The following is a 9,297-nucleotide window of genomic DNA, read 5'->3' on the forward strand; positions in this document are numbered from 1 at the left end:
CACTAAAAAATTAAGTATATATACACATGTAGTCATTTTTATGAGTTCAAATTTTAATAATTATTAATAAAATAATTTGATGCCAATGACTATTATCCTTTCATTAGATGATAACAAGTACAGTATATAACATAGGTATACTACTAGTATTTTATGATTTAGAATTTTAAATATTATTTAATAAAAAAAATAATTTGATGTGAATGACTATACTATTTCGTTTGACGATAACAAGAAAATAAGTATATAAATGCATGTATTCATTTTTATGACTAAGAATTTTAATAATTATGTAATACTAATAAAATAATTTGATGCGAATGACTATAACTATTCCATTGGATGATAACACTAAGAAATTAAGTATGTATGTGCATTTAGTCATTTTTATGACTTAGATTTTAATAATTATTAATACTACAAATAAAATAATTTGATGCGAATAATTATTACTATTTCATTAGATGATCACAATCAGAAATTAAGTATATATACATAGGGGAGTGATCAATTGCTAACTCATCATTTAATTGCTAACTACAACTAATTTAAGGCCATAGGATTTTAGAAAACGTGTGGTCTACAATTTGCCACGTGTAATTTTCGTTTTTATTAATAAAATCAAAAAAGATAAAAAAAAACGCCAAATTAGGGTTTTAGATGAAAATGTCAATATAGTGTTTCGGAAATATCAACACAATGCTTTGAGAATGTCAACACGATGCTTTAAGAATGTTAACCCATTGCTTATATTGACATTCTACATGTATTATATTGACATATTTTATATAGTATGTTGACATTTCTGCTTTACGAAAAAATTGAAAAATTTTTGAATTTTTTTTCAAATTTTGACGTCGAAACATATGCATATATGATATCGTTGGAATCCTTATAAAATTATCTTTAATTTGATATATGTTATATGAATTTAAAGTTTTGGGATTTCTTTTAAAAGTTAGTTATAACTAAACATGTAGTTAATTGACATTAATACCCCTATTGATATTTTATGAAATTAATCCTATGGCTTTATTGACGTTTTTTATTGATCGTATTGATATTTCTTGGTTGATGATCTAGGCTCTTAATTTGAATATCTAATGGCTATTATTTAGTTGTAGTTAGCAATTAGGTATTGAGTTAACAATATAACACTCCCCTATATACATATGTACTCATTTTTATGACTTGGAATTTTATAATTATTTAATACTAATAAAATAATTAGATGCGAATGATTATTACTATTACGTTGGGCAATAACACTAAGCAATTAAGTATGTATATGCATATAGTCATTTTTATGACTTAGAATTTTAATAATTATTTAGTACTAATAAAATAATTAGATGTGAATGACTATTACTATTTCGTTGGACGATAACACTAAAAAATTAAGTATGTATATGCATGTAGTCATTTTTATGACTAAGAATTTTAATAGTTATCTTATAGTACAACTAATAAAATAATTTGATGCGAATGACTTTTATTATTTTGTTAGATGATAACAATTAAAAATGAAGTGTATGCACGTATAGTCGTTTTTATAACTTAGAATTTTAATAATTATTTAATACTTTCTTAAAAAAAATAATTATTTAATAGAGTACTAATAAAATAATTTGATGAGAATGACTATAACTATTCCGTTGGACGATAACACGAAGAAATTAAGTATGTATGTGCATGTCGTCATTTTTAAGACTTAGAATATTAATAATTATTTAATACTAATAATATAATTTGATGCGAATAACTATTACTATACCGTTGGATAATAAGACTAAAAAATTAAGTATGTATGTTTATGTAGTCATTTTTACGACTTAGAATTTTAATAATTATTTAATACCACTAAGAAAATAATTTGATGCGAATAATTATTACTATTTCGTTGGATGATAACAATTAAAAATTAAGTGTATATATATGTAGTCATTATTATGACTTCGAATTTAGTAATTATTTAATATTAATAAAATAATTTAAATTTGAATGATTATTACTATTTCTTTGGATGATGATACTAAGAAATTAAGTATGTATATGCATGTAGTCATTTTTATGATTTATGGAGTGAGAAATTAATATATTTGAGATTTATGCAATTGTTTAATTCTCGTTAGTTTTGATTTGAGTATATTTAGATGATTGAGTATATTTTGATAAAAGAGTGTAATTTAATGAGTTGACTTTTGATATGTATTTGATTGATTACTTAGATAAATGACATAATAAATGAATTGTCTTTCCTTTTATAATTTAATATTAATTTAATATAAGGGTATATTAGTCCATATAATAATTTGGTTTATGGCAAAGTGACATAGGGGTATTATGGCTCGGAGACATTATGTCTCTAAATCATCACTCATAAAACAAATAGATTCGTCAAGCACCCATTATTCCAAAAGCCACTTCATGTAATAAATGAAATTGACTCAATCAACGCATAGTCAAAACACCAAATAAAAATAGGTCTCGAGCATTTCAAAACCAAAATTCACTCGCTAATAAATCCACCGACTTCACGACATCAAAAGCATTAAATGCGAAAATTTTAGGGTTCAAAAAATTAGGGTTCAAAAAGTGGGGCGTTACAAAACATGTGTCAAACGAGAATGGTGCTCACATGAGAAGCTTGCATAAGGTATGTAGCACATCATTCCTTATAAAATATGTATCATCCCAAATGTCCCTATTTTTATGGTACTGATGGAATATTAGAGTGTCCACAATAAGCCCACCGCAGCGGTCTATTGCTGGACGAGGACAGCCATGCGTAGTGTGTGGGGGGGGGGGGCATTTGCGGCGGGGAGAGGGCGGAGGTGGTGGCGGAGCCGCGGAGTGTATTGCATGCCCTGAAGGGAGCCACGACAGTCTCTTACGCCATTTTTTTTTTATTTTCTTAATTTATTTTGTGATGATGTGGCGGAAGAGTTTTTATTAGGCGGATAAGTTTTTTGTGGCTGTGGCATGGCTGTTCCGCCTTATTGTGGACACTCTTAATTTTATAGCGAAATGTAAGTATAATGATATAGTTGAATGTGGAGCCGCCTACCTAGGAGGAAAAAAAGTAAATGAGGCACAATATGGACACCCTAAAATAGAAAGTAGACAATATTTTAATAGAATGGAAATCTCAATTCCTATATTTAAGTTTTTGAACGGTAATTTTAATGAAATGAGTAGGGTTGTGCATATTCTACAGAAAAAATGGTGAAAGGTTTGATACGGACAAATGCTAAGGATTTGGCTAGAAACAGAAGGCAGGTTATGTCACTATAAATGCAATGCAGATACTGAGGAGCCTCAGATCAACTCCACTATACACCAAAATCAATTTTTGGTGTAAAAATCATCTCCCATCATATACCTGATAAGGCTAATTTCATGCATCGGTTATGTGATGAAAAGTCACCATTTACTGGGTCTAACGCATTATTTAAGCCAGGTGTGTGAAGGAAGTCGCCAGGTCCAGGAAGAACTGAAGGGCAGTGGACCAGCGAAGAAAAAAGGCGAAAAAGTGAGCGAATTCGAGGAGAAAATGGCTGGACGAAGGGAGTCAAAAGCTGAGGGCAAAGAAGACTATTCACACAAGAGAGCCCTTGCTGGACCCACTTCCACGCCTATATATAGAGGAACATGCAACACTTTGGCGTGTGGAGGTCACTTTGGACCAAGGAAGACAGCAAGGAAAGTATTGGATAGTGGGTTCTACTGGCCGACGCTTAATAAAGATGCCTTCGAGTTTTGTCAGTGTTGCGAGAGGTGCCAACAGACAAGGGGGAATTTCAAGGAGGGACGAGATGCCCCAGGTCCTGGTGATTGTCTGCGAAATCTTCGACGTGTGGGGATGGACTTCATGGGACCGTTTCCATCATCCTATGGGAACACATATATATTGGTCGCAGTGGACTATGTGTCTAAGTGGATAGAGGCCAAGGCCACCACGACATGTGAATCGAAGGAGGTAGCAAAGTTTCTGAAGACTAATATCTTCAACAGATACGGAGTTCCTCGAGCCATCGTCTCGGACCAAGGTACACATTTCTGTAATCGCACCATCGAAGCTCTGACGAAGAAATATGATGTTCATCATAGGGTATCTACCCCGTACTACCCTCAGTCTAACGGCCAAGCAGAAATTTCTAATCGCGAGATCAAGGCAATATTGGAGAAGACAGTTAATCCATCAAGGAAAGACTGGAGTAAGAGGCTCGGTGATGTATTATGGGCCTACAGAACTGCTTTCAAGACTCCTATCGGAATGTCGCCTTATAGGCTGGTGTTTGGCAAAATGTGCCACCTGCCCGTGGGTATAGAGCACAAGGCGTACTGGGCAGTAAAAGAGATGAATATGAAGCCTTCGGCTTGTGAAGAGGAAAGGAAGTTGCAGTTACAAGAGCTGGAGGAACTGAGGCTGGAGACTTATGAGTCTGCTATGTGGTATAAGGAAAGGACAAAGCTATGGCATGACAAGAATCTCCGGGTCAAGGAACTCCATGTGGGACAGAAGGTGCTTCTTTTCCAATCCCGGCTCAAGCTGATGCCAAGAAAATTGAAGTCTAAGTGGATCGGACTGTGTACCATTGTTGGCCTCCGCGCAAATGGAGCAGTAGAGATCTAGGGAAGTGCCTCTAACTCTGTCCATTTCCTTGTTAATGGTCATAGAGTGAAAGTCTATAGGGATAATTCTGAGTTGTGTGTAGTGGAGGAAGTGCCACTACGCGCACTCTCTATTATCACCTAGTCAGACAAGGAAGTATTCTCGATGAATTCCTGGGTCAGGTAAATTGGTTTACATTTTAAATATATACACTGAACCAGAGGATCTCGGGAATACTCAAAAGGAATGTGTAAATAATTTAATTGCGTTATAAAAATTCAAGTAAAAGTCCAAAAAAAAAAGGAAAATCTAAATCTTCCAAAAATATTTTCGAAGCACCAGACTCCGTAGGAAAACCGTTGTCTTGTATTCTATCCTTGACCTAGGAGTCTGGCGTCTTCAATTTCTTTTTAAGTGTAAAGTCGTGGTCAAGGAAATCAGCTAGGGAAGGAGAGTCTAGAGAAGGAATTTTAGGAGGGATGAAGATAATTCGAATTTCAAATTGGTCGATATTTATGGGAGGTGTACGGTTGCTTACATCACGCCTGTAACCGCACCATCTTTTCACCAAAAAGGCCAACCGGCAGTTTCTCTCTCCAATAATCCCAAACGACGAACCACAGTTTCTCTCCCTTCTCTCTACTTCGTTTCTCTCTCAAGAAATACAAACCCTAACCCTATTTCTACCGAGTTTTCTTTTGATTTCAGATTTACAGAGATGGATCCAACTCAGGCCACAAGAAGTTCACAGCCGGAGGTCTACGGCGCGGTTCTTCTGGCGGAATTGGGAAGCGTCGAGAAAGCGAAGGAGGTTTACACCCTATTCTCAACCAGCCTAATGACGACCGTGAATGCCACACCACCGCCGACGATCCCTGTTGATTCGGCGGCCGAACCCGCAGTTCCCCACAACGAGAGGCCTCAAGCTTCAACCAGGGTATCAGACTCTGGTCTTCAACAGGCAGAAACCGCTCCAAGCACAAGTTCATTGGAGGCGGACAAGAAAGAGGCGACGAGGGAACTGGCGGCAGATGGTGGACTGGAAGATGGTGATGAGACGGTGGAGTCCGAGAGACAAGGAGATGAAAACCCTAACTCTAAGGGTGAGAAAAAGGGGGAAACCCCTATTCGAGAGGAAGTTGCTGAGGGGGAAACCCCTGTTCTAGAAATGATGGCTGAGGGGAAACCCCAAAGGATTTTAGGGGAGCGACCCCTGAACCAATGGAGGAGGGGGCGACCCCGAGCGATGTCAGGGGGGAAAACCCCTGTTTATATCGAGGGGGGGACCCCAACGGTGGATGATGTGGGGGAAACCCCAAAAGAGTTTTTGGAGGAGACAAACCCCGACAATACTGGAGTACCAGAGCCCGCCGAGGAAGGGAAAAATCTGATCGTGGACCTGGTGGATGACCAGGAAGAAGACGAACCCCGGATGGACGAGAGAACAGAGAGGCGTAGGGCCAGGAGGAGTCTACTAGACGAAGTGGATGACTTGTCTATTCTGAGAAAGAGGAGTTCCCTGCCCGAGAGACAGAAGCTGAAGAGGTGGAGGATCGTCGCCTGGCCAAGGAAAGGACGAGGAAAGGAAAAGCAGCTGCGACCCAGTCAAAGCGGTCAAGGAAAGCTCCCTCCGTCAAGGAGGTTGAGGAGCCACTTTCCCTATTGACCGAAGTTCCCTCTACCGAGGAACAAGCCGAGCCTACTCCTGGATCTAATTCCGAACTTGGAGAATCTGATGAGGAGTTTAGCCATGAGCGCCCGGAGGTTTGGGTGAATAGGGAGCTGCTTGAGTCGATGAGACGCTTTGATGATCAGAAAAGGGCAACCACATATAAGGAGAGATGTAGCGCAGGGAAGATGGCGAAATCAGGTAAGCAGTACAATCCCAAGGAGCTTAGGATGATTGCATGCGATGAGGATTTCCACGCATGTATATACGCGATCGAATTCGAGTGGTTATTGAAGCACAGCCAGGCAAAGGTGCCGGTGGACTTAGCTCGGGAGTTTTTCTCAACGTTCCGACTAAAGAACACTTCTGACCTCGACACGGACTCCATCACATTCAGGCTTTTCAATGAAGAATATGAGATGAGCATCAGGGAGTGGTCCTTGAGGATGGGGTTGTTTTCCAGGGCTGAAGATGACGAGGGCATCTGGAACGAGAGGATGGTCGGCATACCAAAGAACACACCAGGGTTTAAAGTGCAGGCAGCATGGGAGCTGGTCACCCACTCTAACGCGGGGACGTTCAAATCCAGCTACTCCAAGGCCTCACACATTGAAGACCGCATCCTCCGATTCGCCCAGACATTTATTAGCTACAATCTAATGGGAACGGCGAACTCAGCTCTGACAACTACCGACCTCTACTTCACTTGGTGCATGGCGAAAGGCGTGAAGGTGCATCTAGGCTACTGGTTGGCTCAAGCATGTCATCAAATGACAAGCAACCCTGCTCGACATATGTATACCTGCCATCTCCTCGGCGCCTACCTCCAACGGAACATCAACATGAAGATAGCCAAAACCGCTCCTTTGGTCGTGATGTGCGAGCCCCCGGAGACTTTCAGCGTTGAATACTTTTTCAACAAAGGGTTGCTCCAAGCTCACGGCAAAGAGACTTTCTTCTACGAGGTAGGAGACAAGGTGAAAACGGAGACGGAGGCGGTGGAGGCTGTGCCCAGTGAGGAGGTCGAGGAGTTGAGGAAAGATGTACAAGAGTTGAGGAAGGAAATGCAAGTGATGAGAAAGGAGATGGTGAGAGAGCTTGGTGGGATGCGGAAGGAATTAAGCGAGGAACAGAGAGGAGGTGAAGACACTGCGAGAGAACATTGCAGACTTGGCGGTGAAGTCTCCAAGCAGAATGAGCGGATGACGGAGGCTGTGGAGTTGATAATGAAAATGTTAAAATGGTTGGAAAAGACACTCTCGACCCAGCCAGGTTGTTCTTCCCTGATCCGGCAATGGTGTCGCTGTTCCCGGCTGGGCGCTTCCCCGGGGCCGTCCCCACACCCGCCAAGCAAGTGGTCACCCCATCCGCGTCTAAGCCCAGTGTTAATCCCATCCAAATCAAAGTCCCCGACGTTAAAGAAAACCAAGTCCGATCGCAAAGGTATGAGAGTTAAGCACGGAGTCGCCGCGAAGCATAGCTGAGACGACCCGACCCTAATCCCACCCTGGCCCGCTCGATAGGCCAGACCTTTATGAATTGCCCCCATGACCAAGTAACTTTTATCAGATAACAGAATTTTTTTGTTCTTTACGTCTGTGGCTATTTTCCCCGTGTCTCTGCTAATAATTGTTATATGTGTTTATTTTCTTCCACTTGTACCTAACGCTGGGTCTAAGCAGTGAGAAGTTTCAGGTTTTCTGGTTGCTATTTTTTTCCTCACTTAATTTCGATGTTCTGGCCTAAGTGTGGAGGTTTTATTCGCTTGTATTGTTGGTTGTGTTGAATCGACCAATTGCTTCCCCCTTCACGACGATGTATTGGGACAAGCTCGAGTGAAGCTGGAGCGGGAGGGGAGTCAATGCGTGTATTTGTTTAACATGTTAAGAGTCGTTAAGTCTGTGTTTCTTTGTTTCAGGTTTGGTATTTGTACTGTGAATATAATACTAATAGATTCTAGTGAGTAGCACCGAAGATGGGGACGTATTTCAACTTAGAAGCCTTTTCCTTTAATAAGCCGTAGGTCAACTGATGAAGTAAGAACGATAGAAGATGTCTTAGTCGATTTAGTTGTGAAGCCCCACTATAAGAGCGTAGTTATAAGCCTAAAACAATTTCTTGAGCTAACACATGTAAATGGGGCCGCATCGAATGCTTAGTATAAGAGTCATGAAGCAGAGAAAAATAGTGGGAAATTGGTTAAGGAGCAGTATGAGCTGGACGAAAGTCCGTGAGAAAAAAAAAAAAGAAGAAGAAATGAGAATAAATGACAAAGTCCGTAGAGAAAAAATGAATGAAAAAAAGAGGGTGTATAGCTGGACGAAGTCCAGGAGAAATATGTCTAAGGGCGTAGGTTAGCCAGTAACCCCAGGTGCCGGGGGATCAAGTGTGGGGAGCGAGATGTGTTTATGTGTTTTTTTTCTTTAAGGGTTTGTTATTGTGTGTGCTATTTTGTGTCTAGGTCTAGGTGTCTGTGTTAAGTTAGAGTCTAGAGAGTCGGTCAGGGGATAACCATGCGTTGAAATTCGCCTTATTCTTTTTTTTCTTGTCTTTATACTTGAGGACAAGTATGGTTTAAGTGTGAGTAGTTTGATAAGGCTAATTTCATGCATCGGTTATGTGATGAAAAGTCACCATTTACTGGGTCTAACGCATTATTTAAGCCAGGTGTGTGAAGGAAGTCGCTAGGTCCAAGAAGAACTAAAGGGCAGTGGACAGCAAAGAAAAAAGGCGAAAAAAAGTGAGCGAATTCGAGGAGAAAATGGCTGGACGAAGGGAGAAAAGGGCAAAGAAGACTATTCACACAAGAGAGCCCCTGCTGGACCCACTTCCACGCCTATATATAGAGGAGCATGCAACACACGAAATATACATGATTTAGCTCTCAGCTCACACACTCACACACACTTGGGAAAATGGGGATTCTGCGGTAGTTAGAGGTTTCATCTTCGGAAAAATTCTGTTGCAACACCATCCTCACGAAAGGCGAAGATACAATCATTTACATTCAGTT

This window comes from Salvia hispanica, chromosome 5, assembly GCF_023119035.1.
Source record: "Salvia hispanica cultivar TCC Black 2014 chromosome 5, UniMelb_Shisp_WGS_1.0, whole genome shotgun sequence".
NCBI lineage: Eukaryota > Viridiplantae > Streptophyta > Magnoliopsida > Lamiales > Lamiaceae > Salvia > Salvia hispanica.